This window comes from Gossypium hirsutum, chromosome A03 (genome assembly GCF_007990345.1).
Source record: "Gossypium hirsutum isolate 1008001.06 chromosome A03, Gossypium_hirsutum_v2.1, whole genome shotgun sequence".
NCBI lineage: Eukaryota > Viridiplantae > Streptophyta > Magnoliopsida > Malvales > Malvaceae > Gossypium > Gossypium hirsutum.
The window spans coordinates 19,343,530-19,358,968 of NC_053426.1; the positions used below are offsets into that span (position 1 = coordinate 19,343,530).

General features: G+C 33.0%; 1 non-coding gene across 1 annotated transcript; it reads right to left on the bottom strand.

Moving 5' to 3' along the window:
- Positions 1 to 14,764: 14,764 nt before the first annotated feature.
- LOC121225195 (small nucleolar RNA R71) lies at positions 14,765 to 14,867 on the bottom strand. The gene has a single exon (XR_005923114.1). It is a non-coding gene; the product is annotated as a small nucleolar RNA R71 (small nucleolar RNA).
- Positions 14,868 to 15,439: the final 572 nt, after the last annotated feature.

Sequence of the window (15,439 nt, forward strand, 5' to 3'; positions counted from 1 at the left end):
CTATAAATAGACATAGCCTACTCCTCTTGTAATCATTCGAATTCGACATTGTGAATTATCTTCTCCTCTGCCCATGGTTTTTTTCGAAAGAGTTTCCACATAAAAATTTGTGTGTTCTTTATTTTTCTTTCTCTTTTCTTTGCGATATATCATCATTATTGACGTTCTATGTTTTACAGTTATACATGTTAAATCATGAACAAATAGATAAATAAAAAGAGAAATAAATTTTAAAAAACTAGAAATAACTTACATTTTCTTATTTTTAGAAGAGATAATATAAAGATTAATTTAATTATTTTGAATTATTACTTAATTGGATGAATAAATTAAATAATCGATTTCAAAGTAAATAATTAAATTAATAGATAATCATTGTTAATTATTTCGAAGTTAAAACAATTTATAATTAAATAAATTTTACATATATTTTGATCTAGTAAAATTAATATAATTTTAATGAGATTAAAATTGAATTATGTAAAAAAATTTAATCATAAAATTGATTTCAATTTAATTAATTAATTTTATTAAAATTAATTTTAGTCTTGAAATAGTGTTTCAAGTCTGATAATTTTGATTTTTCGATGTTGTTTTTCACTATTTTGCTGTCATTTTACTATTATATTGCTAGTATTTTGTTGTTACTGTATGGATATTGTATAACTCTTATTTTATTGTTAATTTTACTACTATTTTAGAGGCATTTGCTTGCAACTATTTTAGTGTTATTTAATTTATTTTTAATTTGTTGGAAAATATTTATTTTTAATATTTTCAGTTTATTTGATGTATTATATTTTTTAATTTATTTTATAAAAAATTAATATAAAAAAATTAATATAGGTGGATCGAGCTGAGCTTAAGTTTTAGATTTTTTTATCTGGGCTAGACTTGGGCAAAAATTTAGGCCTAGTTTCGGGTTGGGCCCAATGCCTATCAAATGGGCCTGAAATTTTGTTACAGCCCGACCTATGATCACCTCTACACCCAAGTAATGTGTTACTAATGATTTATTATTTTTAGATAGCTAAGTAGATTCTAAAATATATAAAAGAATTTAAAATTTCACTAATAATATCTTTTCCATATATTTTGTAAGAGTAACCTGTTAGAAGATAAACTTTTGAGCTTTAAGGAGTTCGAGCTCAAGTTAGCATTATGCCTATTAAAGTCAAAGTTCTATTGAGCCTCTTTTTGGGCAATATTTCTTATTGGATGTTTTGAGAAAAACTTCTTGTGAAAAGAAAACAACAAAGGCAAGAGGGAAAGTAGAAGTAATTTTTATTGAAAGTGTATATTTTATTGAACTGAAAACCAGTGTTCATATACGAAAGATTCAACAAAATTAACTAAAAATAGGCTACTAAAAAGATTCATAATCTTTAAAGAATCTCTAAACGTCACCAAAAAATAAAAATTTGCTAAAATTAGCTAGATTATTTTGTTATAGTAGCAAATATTTAACACTCTTCATTGCTTCAATTACTGCAACTTCCAAGTTTCTCTCTAAGAAACTCAAACTTTCTTTTTGCTAGCTCTTTCTGAAGCAGTAGAGAATGCTTAGACTTCTCTGCAAGTTGAACCCTTAATGTACGAAGCTCATGTTTCATATCCATTACATTGCTTGGTTGGTGCAGCATTTTGATCCGTCTAGCCTTTTGAATCTCCTTTATTAGTTCATCCAGGTCTTGTTTGCCTGAAGCTTGAGGCATTTGTTTTTTCTCCTAAAGGGTCTCTTCCACTCTTTAAGTTGTTGCTCTGACATTCTCAATTTCAGCACTAGCAAAAGCTCTTTTCTCATCGATAAGTTTTTTAGCATCTTCCAAAGCCTGCTTCAAGAAAGTTGCTAGTTTCTTCACTTTTTGCTTTTCTTGAATCAACTCTCCTTCTCTTTAAGTAAGTTGAATTGCCAGAGCTTTCATCATGGAAATAGCTTTCTCTACATCATCCTTATTTCTTCTAGCCACTGTCCTTTTAAAGATTCTAGCGCATCTCTAAGCTTCTTCAAACATACATGTTTCCCCAGTGATGTTGCCTCTCTGATTCTAGCCTCTTCAAACAACTTAACAACAGTAGGTAATCTGATCTATCGTAATTTTATATGTCAAATTAGGCTCCCCATTATACTTAATGAGCTTGTTCTCAAGCAATTTAAGTGTCTTTTTCCGTAATTTAGGTTAGTTTTAGTTCTTAGATTAAATAAGTGTTTAATGTGCTTTTATACTTATTTTGAGACCCAAATTGGCCAAACATTCCATTCGGACCCTAACAACTGATTGAGTGTTGTAATAACTCAACGAAGGCCCGAAATTGTGTCGAAACATCCTCAAAGAAAGGGATATCGTGATACCAAGGCATGGACATTGGGATACCTCTAATAGACTTGAGATGAAGAACATCTACAGTGGTATCAGGATATCCTCTTTGGGTATCACAATATCCACCTGCCAAGGAGCACCCTATTTTAATATTGTCAATGATATCACGATATCCTACCCTGGGTATCACGATATCACTATTATGAGGGGACAAAAAATGTCATTAGGGGTAGTCTTTGTCCAACTAAAGAACCAATCAGAAAGACACATTCAATGTAACACCCCTTACCCGTATCCGACACAGGGACAAGGTTCGAGGCGTTATCGGACTTAAACATACACACTTTTGTGAAATCGGGCCATAAAATTTCATTTAAATTAAAAACACTTAATCACATGCATAATGTCCCTTACACAAGCTACCAAGGCTCTAACTATGCATTAAAGGCGGTTTGGGACTAAACCGAGAACTTTAGAAAGTTTTGGGAAAACTTAGAAAATTTTTCAAGAAACAAGGTCACACGCTCGTGTTGACACAAGGACATGTCCGTGTGCCTACCCTTGTGGACAATATAAGGATATCTACCAAGCCTTTGCCACCTTGAAACATAATCTGACACCAACCCACATATCAAAATCTAACTTAATACAATTTCTCAACCAAACAACCATAGCTAAAGCCTACATACATTTCATAAATTCAACCATGCCAACAATTTCACATTCATGAAAGACTAGGCTGCCTAAGTGATTCCACACCAATTTTGTTTTCCAGCATTATTGACTTACTGCCAAATCACACTTTTATTCTCTGATTATGACCACTTTGTTTGGTCATAAGACATTCATCAAGCATACATACCGTAAAACTAACCATTCATATCAAACAAATATATAATCACATGACCACATCGCAAGGCATCAATACATAGCTTGGATAAATAGGCTTACAAGGCATCACCCATATAAGTCACGTCTCATGGCTAAACATAATGAATCAATTTAAGCCAACATCTTGACCAAATCAAAAGAATACACATCATAATAACTAAGTCCCTATACATGCCACTCACTCAAATACACCTAAGGTTTATCAATACCCCAACGGTAATAGCTTGATAGTGTGATGCTGCCTCCAACGATCTCCAACCCCGAGCCGACCTAACAACACTAAAGAAATGAAAAGGAGGGGGTAAGCTTTACGCTTAGTAAGTCCATATGAAAATAATAAGAAATATACCAACATGCTTCTCAAGGTAATACGACTATAATTACACTTTTACTTATTTTCTAGTCATGTTGTTTTTCTCAAGTCATAGTTACTAATTTATTTATATTTGGAGCTACGAAACTCCAAATTAAGATCCGCTAATTTTCCCTGAAACTAGACTCATATATCTTCTTACCATAAAATTTTCATAATTTTTAGTCTAGCCAATAAGTATAGTTTATTCTTTAAAGTTACCCTTTTTCCGCTATCTGACAGTCTTGACCCCTCTTCACTAAAAATTAATTATCTCATAATACAGGACCCGGATGATGTTCCTGTCTATTTATCTTGAAAATAGACTAATTAAGGATTTTAAACATATAAATTATAACGCATAAATATTTTTCTTTACAATTTTCAACTATTTTCTCAAATCATAACAGGGGATTTTGAAATCATTCTGACTCTGTCTCAAAATAATTTAAATATCTCATAATCTAATACTCATTTTCTTACACCATTTCTTCTATGTGAAACTAGACTCAATAAGATTTAATTTCATGTTTTATTCAGCCTCAAATTTGATTTTCACAATTTTTGGTGACTTTTCAAAGTTGGACTACAGTTACTATCCAAAACAGTTTTAGTACAAAAATGATGATAACTAAATTCATCACACCTTCGTTTCTTTTAAATTAGAAATCTATGCATTTATAAACATATATCTTAGTCCACCAAATTAACACAACATCATTTCACAATACTCATGGACTTACTATTCGTGGATTTCATATTCAATTGAGTTTTTGTACATACCTATACTCATTCGTAACATAACTCAAGTTCATTCTCACCAATGACATACCTCATTGGGACCATCATCAAATCCTTCCTTGGATTACCCGTTGAACACTAGGAACACTAATGGATACATGGAAACTTGCACATAGTGCCATATACGTAGCTAGAACCAACTCTTAGCGTGTAACATATGTAGCTAAAGCTACCACATATTTTGTAATGCCCGCGTTTGAGCTACTCACGGGTTTGTACACAAAGCCAGCACCCGGACCCCAAAGCATTAACATGATATGCTCGCTCAGCGAGTTACTCACGGGCCTGATCATGTAGTCAGCACCCAGACCCACATTACATATATCACTTATCTCATGAACTCAGACATAACTCATGAGTTCAGACCATATAGTTCCTCATGATATATCCCGTGTATCCTATACTATTCCTGAGGTTCAAACGGGGTTTCATGTCTAAATCAATGCTCATAATGTCATTATTCTTCCATCATACATTTCATACTTTCATGATAGTAATAAAATATTTAAATGTATATATTATCAAAGCATTAAAATATGCTACAACATCACATTATTTGCTTATGTTCTTACTTGTCGAATCTTCATCAAGAATATCTGTATAATCAATCATACAATTTATATAATAATAATAATAATAATAAAGCATTTAATATTCAATTATAACATTGCATTATTCTTATCACACGAACTTACCTCGAATGAAAATTTCGGCCAATTATTCAATTTTAGTCCATAACCTCGTGCTTTCCGATTTAAGCTCGAGTCTCAATTTTCTTGATTTATAATGATAAAATCCACTATTTTAATCATCATATTAACCAATACATTTCATAATTTATACTTTGAAAAAATAACAATTTTGCCCCTAAACTTTCACAAATTTACTATATTACCCCTAGGCTCGTAAATCGATTTTTATCGAATTTCCTCACTACCCAAGCCTAGCTGAATTCTTTTTATACTAGGAGCAGCCCAAAATTCTCATTATTACTCATACTTATCACTTATTTTGCCATCTTTACAAAATGGTCCATTTTAGGTCTTTTCATGAAAATCCTTTCACAAAAGTTGTTTATTACACAACCATGACTCATTTTCTTCCATAAAAATTCAGCAAACAACATAAACATTCACATGGAAAAACCCTAGAATTTGAACCATTTTGCAAAACAATCCCCCCATTAGCTAGCTTATGCTACAAGGGTCCCCAAAAACACAAAAATCAACAAAAATGACCATCAAAATGACTTACTAGTAAGGGTTGCAAGTGGCTGAAAATTTCAAGCTTCCATGGAGGTTTTGCCTTCAATATTTTAGTAGAGAAAGGAAATGGAGAAGAGAAATGACCACTTGTTTTTTTTATTAGTATTTGCTTTTGTCATCAAATACCAAACCATTACCAACTTTGACTATTTGTCAATTCTTGTTTCCTATGGTCGGCCACCACTAATTTAAAGGCCTATTTTCACTTTAAAGACCCCTTTTAACACATTTGGCTAGCAAAATAGGACTTTTGCACTTTATGTGATTTAGTCCTTTTTCGCAATTAAGCTCACAAACGCTAAAATTAATTCACCAAAATTTTCATGCACTCATATAATCATGCTATAACATATAAAATAACATTAAAATAATTTATTAACCTCGAATTTGTGGTTCCAAAAACCACTGTTTCGACTATGCCCTAAATCAGGTTGTTATGACTCTTCCCTCTTTAGGGATTTTCGGGGAGAAGAGTGGTTTGGTTTTTACATATACTATCTCATAATCATTGTTAAAGAACTTTTACTTAGGTTATGCTTAAGTCTTAGCTCTTTAATTTCTCATAAAGTCATTAGCAATTCTTCGCCATATGACACATCAACTGAATCTTGATCTCTATCCGCTTACAGAAAACTAGCATACTAGAAATCTGACAATCTCGGAGATATATGATTCCATTGATCCGTTAACTAAAATGGTTTGCAGATTTCATCAAACATTTAGCAACAAACCACAAAACATTTTTCTCTTTCAAGATAAGAATAATTCTAATAACAATCCATATATTCAAACACAAAGATCAGAAATGTCGAGTTCCAAACTCGAGCACCAATACATCACTCTAATGAGTTTTCTTGCAAACTCTCTGTATAGACTCTTGATTTTCTACCCAGGCACTTGCAACCACATTTTTCTTTACTCAAAGATCATACAATAACTAACTCAAGTTGTCTACACTATCTCAAACTCAGATCTAGCTACAACATCGGATATTTTGAGCTATCACATTGCCTTTTTGTCTTATAATAACTCGTAAACCATCCGACTACATATTACTGGAAATCCAGAAGTCTCTGCCCAATACAGGCTGAACCAATTCAAAGGCTTCGATTAACAATGTTCTCATCTATTCAAAGCTTTACTAATATGCAATAGACCGTTCAACTTTCACAAGGTGATAACTTTATCATTCATAACAACTTAAATCATACCAATTGAAATTTGCATTTTCACCGCTTATGTCCTTACCGGTGTTAAATTTTTCACAAAGATTTAGAGAAATCCAGATATCGAAATCACCACGTTACTATAATCAACTAGAAGCATGATCATAATTAACATAGTCATTATAGGCCAAAGAACACATTTTAGATACGAACCACAATCGACAATTTACGGAATAGAGATGACATGAAAACCAAGACAAAGAAGTCCAAGACAAAGAAATCCTAGATAAAGAAATCCAAGATACAAAAATCCAAGATACAATATCATAATGAAAGACCCAGAACAACGCTCATAAGAAAAATATGAAGGATCTCGATAATTCCTCAGAGAAAAGAAGTCCAGAAGAATACATCAATCCAACCCACTAGAATTAAATGCAACAAGGATAATATACCTTCCCACATATGTATCGAACAGAACACCAATTAGAAGAAACAGAATTATAACATCATGTGTATTTTCTCATAAAGTCCCATAGATGAAATGTACTAGAATGCCAGAGAGAAATAGAGCAATACATGTTATATACCAATCGGAATATCAATACTTTCATCTATACATCATGATTAGAAAACATTCCCATAGAACAAAGATTTTATCAGAAGAGTAATAGCCATAGGAATAATCCCAATAACAATTAAACTTATAGAATATCTCAAAAGAAGCTGCCGAAATCTGTTCAGTCATAACTGTTACACTTAGATATCTTACCCTTCAAATATTATTCCCTCAACTATTTCTGAATAGATCGATTCACCGAAGCTAGCTTCTTCACCAACTATGATATCGCATAATCCGAGAGATTCTTTATATCAGTCCGATACCATTCTAGTTCTGCCTCTACTTATTAATCCATCTCAATCTCTAATCATATTCATAATCATTCTACAGCTGAACTCTTAGGTCTAATACTAATGAACTTATTCAATACGAATCTCATAAAATTCCTTTACAAAATACCACTCTGGTAAAGGGAGTGGAGTCGTAAGGTCCTTAACTCATTTCTCATACTTATATACATATAACACTAGTTCCTTATCAAGGTAACATTTTCACAAGCATATTATTCACTTCAGGCAAACTATTATTCACGTTCGTATGACATGAACTTTCTAGTTATCTTATTTAAACAAGTGTATTTATGCATGCATTCTATGGATTCCGAACAACTTTACTTATCATCCTCATTTACTCAAACAAGTCATACACATGACATCACATGGGTGCCAAACAAACATGAATAAGCATATCACAATCTAAACTTTCATCTTGTACATCATATATATATATATGATTACAATCATGTCACTCAATTCAATCAATTTAGTACATTTACTTAAGCTATACGACTTTGCCCATTATAGTTGTCCAAATAAGTATACACGAACACTCTCGTTCCATCAATAAGGCAATAAGGTGGGCAAGTTACTCAAATACATACATTGACTAGAGCAAACCATTCATATATATCATAGTACTTTCGACTAAACATGGATAAGCTTATCACAATGTATTCATTTATCTCATTTAAAGATATCATTGAAATCCAACAATATTCAACGTCCAATCGGGACAATGACATTTTTTTTGTAACATGATATTGTAAACCTTTATTCATACCTTTATGAATTTCTTTTTATCACATTCACTTAATCAAACAAGTCAAGGGCACAATACCATATGAACATCAGACAAGCATAGGTACTTATCGTAACATGAACTTTCATCTCACGTGTCATCACGTGTATATCATGGACTTTTATTCATACTTTCCTGAGTTTAGGATCATCATAATTGTACTTTACCCGAATACCTTAGCTTCGCATTAAACATGCTCGGTGTAGCTCAGTTAGAGAGTACCTTTGTCTAAACAAGATAATTCTCAATCGCGTCAGGAGACATCACACTATCACAGATTGGTGGCATATATAGCTAGACTCTCAAGCATGCTAGGTTACTCCGAGAATCGACTAAACCATAGCTCTGATACCACTAAATGTAACACCCCTTACCCATATCCGACGCCGAGACAGGGTTCGAGGTGTTATCGAACTTAAACGTGCACAATTTCGTGAAATCGGGCCATAAAATTTTATTTAAATTAAAAACATTCAATCACATGCATAATGTCCCTTACACGAGCTACCAAGACTCTAAACATGCATTAAATGCGATTTGAGACTAAATCGAGAACTTTGAAAAGTTTTGAAAAAACTTAGAAAAATTTTCAAGAAACAGGGTCACACGCCTGTGCGGACACAGGGACACGCCCGTGTGCCTACCTATGTGGACAATATAAGGCTATCTACCAAGCCTTTGCCACCCTGAAACACAATCTAACACCAAACCACATATCAAAGTATAACTTAATACGATTTCTCAACCAAACAACCATAGCTAAGGCCTACATACATTTCATAACTTCAACCATGCCAACAATTTCACATTCATGAAAGACTAGCTTGCCTAAGTCAGTCCACACCAATTTCGTTTTCCAGCATTATTGACTTATTGCCATATCACACTTTTATTCTCTGATTATGACCACATCGTTTGGTCATAAGACATTCATCAAGCATACATACCATCGCACTAACCATTCATATCAAACAAATATATAATCGCATGACCACATCGCAAGGCATCAATACATAGCTTGGATAAATAGGCTTATAAGGCATCACCCATATAAGTCACGTCTCATGGCTAAACACAACGAATCAATTTAAGCCAACATCTTGACCAAATTAGAAGAATACACATCGCAATGACTAAGTCCCTATACATGCCACTCACTCAAATACACCGAAGGTTTATCAAAACCCCAACGGTAATAGCTTGATAGTGTGATGATACCTCCGACGATCTCCGACCCCAAACTGACCTGAAAACACTAAAGAAATGAAAAGGAGTGACTAAGCTTTACGCTTAGTAAGTCCATTGAAAATAATAAGCAATATGCCAACATGCTTCTCAAGGTAATACGACTACGATTACACATTTACTTATTTTCTGATCATGTTGTTTTGCTCAATTCATAGTTACTAATTTATTTATATTTAAAGCTATAGAGCTCCAAATTAAGATCCGCTAATTTTCCCTGAAACAAAACTCACATATCTTCTTACGATAAAATTATTAGAATCTTTAGTCTAGCCAATAAGTGCAGTTTATTTTTTTAAAGTTACCCCTTTTTTGTTGTCTGACAGTTATGATACCTCTTCACTAAAAATTAATTATCTCATAATACAGGACTTTGATGACGTTCCTATCTATTTCTATTGAAAATAGACTCATTAAAGATTTTAATACTATAAATTATAACCCATAAATATTTTATTACAATTTTCAATGATTTTCTCAAATCATAATAGGGGATTTCAAAATCATTCTGAATCTATCTCACAATAATTTAAATATCTCATAATCTGGTATTCATTTTCTTACATCGTTTCTTCTATGTAAAACTAGACTCAATAAGCTTTAATTTTTATTCAGCCTCAAATGTGATTTTCATAATTTTTGGTGAATTTTTAAAATTGGACTACAGTTACTGTCGAAAATAGTTTTAGTACAAAAATGATGATGACTAAGTTCATCACACCTTCATTTCTTTTAAATTAGAAATCTATGCATTTATAAACATATATCTTAGTCCACCAAATTAACACAACATCATTTCACAATACTCATGGACTTACCATTCGTGGATTTCATATTCAATTGTGTTTTTGCACATACCTATACCCATTCGTAACATAACTCAAGTTCGTTCTCACAATGACATACCTCATTGGGACCATCATCAAATCCTTCCTTGAATTACCCGTTGAACACTAGGAACACTAATGGATACACAGAAACTTGCACATAGTGCCATATACGCAGCTAGAACCAACTCTTAGCGCGTAACGTATGTAGCTAAAGCTACCACATATTTTGTAATGCCCGCATTTGAGCTACTCACAAGTCTATACACAAAGTCAGCACCCGGACCCCAAAGCATTAACATGATATGCTCGCTCAGCGAGTTACTCACGGGCCTGATCACATAGTCAGCACCCAGACCCACATTACATATATCACTTATCTCATGAACTCAGACATAACTCATGAGTTCAGACCATATAGTTCCTCATGATATATCCCGTGCATCCTATACTATTCCTGAGGTTCAAATGGGGTTTCTTGTCTAACCCAATGTCGTCACACTTGCTCATAATGTCATTTATTCTTCCATCATACATTTCATACTTTCATGATAGTAATAAAACATTTAAATGTACATATTATCAAAGCATCTAACTATGCTACAACATCACATTATTTGCTTATGTTCTTACTTTTCGAATCTTCATCAAGAATATCCGTATAATCAATCATACAATTTATATAATAATAACAATAAAGCATTTAATATTCAATTATAACATTGCATTATTATTATCACACGAACTTACCTCGAATGAAAATTTTGGCCAATTATTCTATTTTAGTCCATAACCTCGTGCTTTCCGATTTAAGCTCGAATCTCGATTTTCTTGATCTATAATGATAAAATCTATTGTTTTAATCATAATATTAACCAATACATTTCATAATTTATACTCTAGAAAAATAACAATTTTGCCCCTAAACTTTCACAAATTTACAATATTACCCCTAGGCTCGTAAATCGATTTTTATCGAATTTCCTCACTACCCAAGCCTAGCTGAATTCTTTTTATACTATGAGCAACCCAAAATTCTCATTATGACTCATACTTATCACTCATTTTGCCATCTTTACAAAATGGTCCATTTTAGGTGTTTTCATGAAATTCCTTTCACAAAAGTTGTTTATTACACAACCATGACTCATTTTCTTCCATAAAAATTCAGCAAACAACATAAATATTCACATAGAAAAACCCTATACTTTCAACCATTTTTCAAAATAATCCCCCCATTAGCTAGCTCATGCTACAAGGGTCCCCAAAACTCAAAAATCAACAAAAATACCATCAAAATGACTTACTAGTAAGGGTTGCAACTGGTTGAACATTTCAAGCTTCCATGGAGGTTTCTCCTTCAATATTTCGGCAGAGAAAGGAAATGGAGAAAAGAAATGACCACTTGTTATTTATTTATTTATTAGTATTTACTTTTGTCATCAAATACCAAACCATTACCAACTTTGACTATTTGTCAATTCTTGTTTCCTATGGCCGGCCACCACTAAATTAAAGACCTATTTGCACTTTAAATACCCCAAATTATGGTTCTCTAGCTATTTAACACATTTGGCTAGCAAAATAGGACTTTTGCACTTTATGCGATTTAGTCCTTTTTCCGTAATTAAGCTCACAAACGATAAAATTTATTCATCAAAATTTTCATACACTCATATAATCATGTATAACACATAAAATAATATTAAAATAATTTATTGACCTCAAATTTTTGGTTCTGAAACCACTGTTCCGACTAGGCCCAAAATCGGGCTATTACATTCAAGGGCATATTGGGAAATAATTTTTGGTCAGAATAGCTGGTAAAGGAAGCCAATATTGGCTGGGGAGAGAGAAGATGAGCATTAAGCATAGTTTAGTATAGTTTTCTCTTAGGTTTTCTCTGTTCATTTTAGGGTTTTACATTTTTTTTATTCTTCCATAGTTGTAGTGTTAATTTTTTTTTTGCATTTTCTTCTTGTTCTTATCATTTATTAACTTAGTTAAGTTAGTTACTACTGTAGTTAGTGTCTATTTGCACTTTTAGTACTTATATTTTAGTTGTCTTGACATTTCACTATTTTGTTTAATGTTATTTAAGTTCCTTTTAGTTTAATCTGTTAAAAGCTTAAACTTTAATGTTTCTTGTTCATCATTTTGCTGTTGAATGCTCAACTTTACTTTTCCTTTCCTTTAATTTTTTTGATAAACCGTAATATATAAATATTTTTACCCCATGCTTGGCATATTTATGGATGATTTTTCCTTGGTTTTATTGAATTCGATGCTCCTAATCTTTTAAATTCATGTTTTACTCTTAGGTGAGCATAGGAAGGCGAAAAGAGTAAGAAGTGGGCCTAATTCAGCGTGGCACACGGCCTAGGTACTCTCATACGGGTGATCCACACACCCGTGTGTGACACACGGGTATACCATACGCCCGTATGTCATGGCCATTTTGACACTAAACCAATTCAGAATTACATACGACCTGAGCACCTTTACACAGGCGTGGCACACGGTCGTGTCCCTATCGAGCCCAAGTCTAATTCTACTCGAAAAAGGCTAATTTTAAGGGTAAGGAAAAAAACGGATAATAGAAGGCAGAAAATACTCGAGAACAGCCATCGGGATCAAATCAGAAGGAGGATCTACATCAAGACTGAAGATTTCCATCCAATTTCCTAGAAGTTCTTTAGGTTTCTTTATGTTTTGTTGTTTTCCAATTTTTGAGATGTTTTCCATTAGTATGAACTAAACTTCCTAAATATGTAAGGGAGATGAAACCTAAGACGAATCTTATTACTCTTTGAATTATATGATAAATACTTGTTCTTATTCTTAATTGTGAGATTTAACCCTTGCTTTAATATTCCAGTATATTAATTCAGGTTTTTGATTTGCTTATTCAGTAGAGCAAAAGTCCCTGTTTAAGAGTAAATCGTTCATAATTAAGCAGAGTTGCATGCAATCCTAGAGATAGAACAACATAAATCTGCCAGATTAGAGTCAAATCTAATAAGGGAATCCATAGATAGAGTTAATGCGACAATAGGGGTTTTAATTAGAAAGAGATTTCGATTAATCAACCTAGAGTTAGTTGTTTTTAGTCTCGAGAGAGATATTAACATAAATCAGGGATTCCTACGGGTTAAGTCAAGTAAATAAATCGTCTAATTCAGAGGTAATAAGTGAAGTCTAGGTGAATTCTTCCTTGGGTATTGTCATCTCCATCGATTTTCCAAAAGTATTTTCCAACTTTAATCTCTGTCGCAATCTTAGTTAATTAGATAATTAGTTTTAGATTAAAAATTCTCTTAATTGTTAGGCTAGATAATAAAAAGATAGTAATTACTAATACTTTTAGTCATCATGGATATGATATTTCCGGTCTCACCATAACTTTACTACCGTTCAATAGGTGCACTTGCCTTAGTCAAATTTTTAGTTAGTTTTAGCGATCATCAAGTTTTTGGCGTCGTTGCCGGGGACTAAGATATTAGGAACACTTAATTTTTATTATTTTAGCCATTTTTATTTTTATTGCAATTTAATTTTGTTTTTCTTTATTTACTAAATTTTCTTTTCTCTACTTCTAGCGGGTTTTTATAGTTTATGACTAGAAGAAACCCATCAGTACCTCTACTTTTTTATAGCGAAATCAAAAGTACAGCTCGTAAAAACTGAAGAGAAATAAGGCGAAGCCTACAATACATAGAGGAAGAGCGAGAGGCCGATATCCATACCACAACCAAGGAGATGGCTCATAATCAGAATAATCCGTTACCTCTTGTGGTTGCTGCAAATCCAGTAAATCAGAATCTTGTTCCTTGTACTATGTATGATTATGCTAAACCTACTTTAACATGAACTGAATCGAGTATAGTTAGACCTGCTGTTGTTGCAAATAATTTTGAACTTAAACCTAACACGATTCAAATGATACAACAGTTTGTTCAGTTTGATGGTTTGCAAGACGAGGATCCAAACACGCATTTAGCAAATTTCCTAGAATTTTGTGACACCTTTAAGATCAATGGCATTTCTGACGATGCCATTCGCCTTCGGTTGTTTCCATTCTCATTGAGGAATAAGGCTAAATAGTGGTTGAACTCGTTACCGCGAGGGTCAATCAACACTTGGGAACAAATGACCGAAAAATTTTTGTTTAAATATTTTTCGCCGGATAAAACAGCTAAATTAAGGAATGATATCTCTTCTTTTGTGCAGATGGATTTAGAAGCACTTTATGATGGGAGAGATACAAAGATCTATTGAAAAGGTGCCCTCACCATGGGTTACCTCTTTGGCTACAAGTTCAAACTTTTCACAATGGTTTGAATCCCTTGACTAGACAAATGATTGACGCAGCTGCTGGTGGAACTATCATTAATAAGACACTTGAAGAGGCTTATGAGTTCATAGAAGAGATATCACTAAATAATTATCAATGGCAAGTCATGAGGATAAAACCAACGAAAGCAGCAGGCATTTTTAACGTTGATTCAGTTACTATGCTTTCCAATCAAGTAGAACTTTTGAATAGAAAAATTGATGGTTTTACTTGGTTCTTCATAGGTTCATCCAGTAATGTAGTGCGATGCAAATGGAGGTGGAACGAGCAATTTAGAATATCCATCCTACGGCCCTAACATGGAAAAAGAGAAAATGAATTATATGGGTAATAATCATCGACCTCAAAATAATCATTATAGTAACACTTACAATGTAGGTTGGAGGAACCACCCAAATTTCTCATGAGGAGGCCAAGGAAATCAAAGACCACCACCCCCTCTAGGCTTCCAACAACAACCATACCAGTAAGAGAAAAACTGAACCTTAAGAAGATGATGACAAAATTTATTTCAGTAG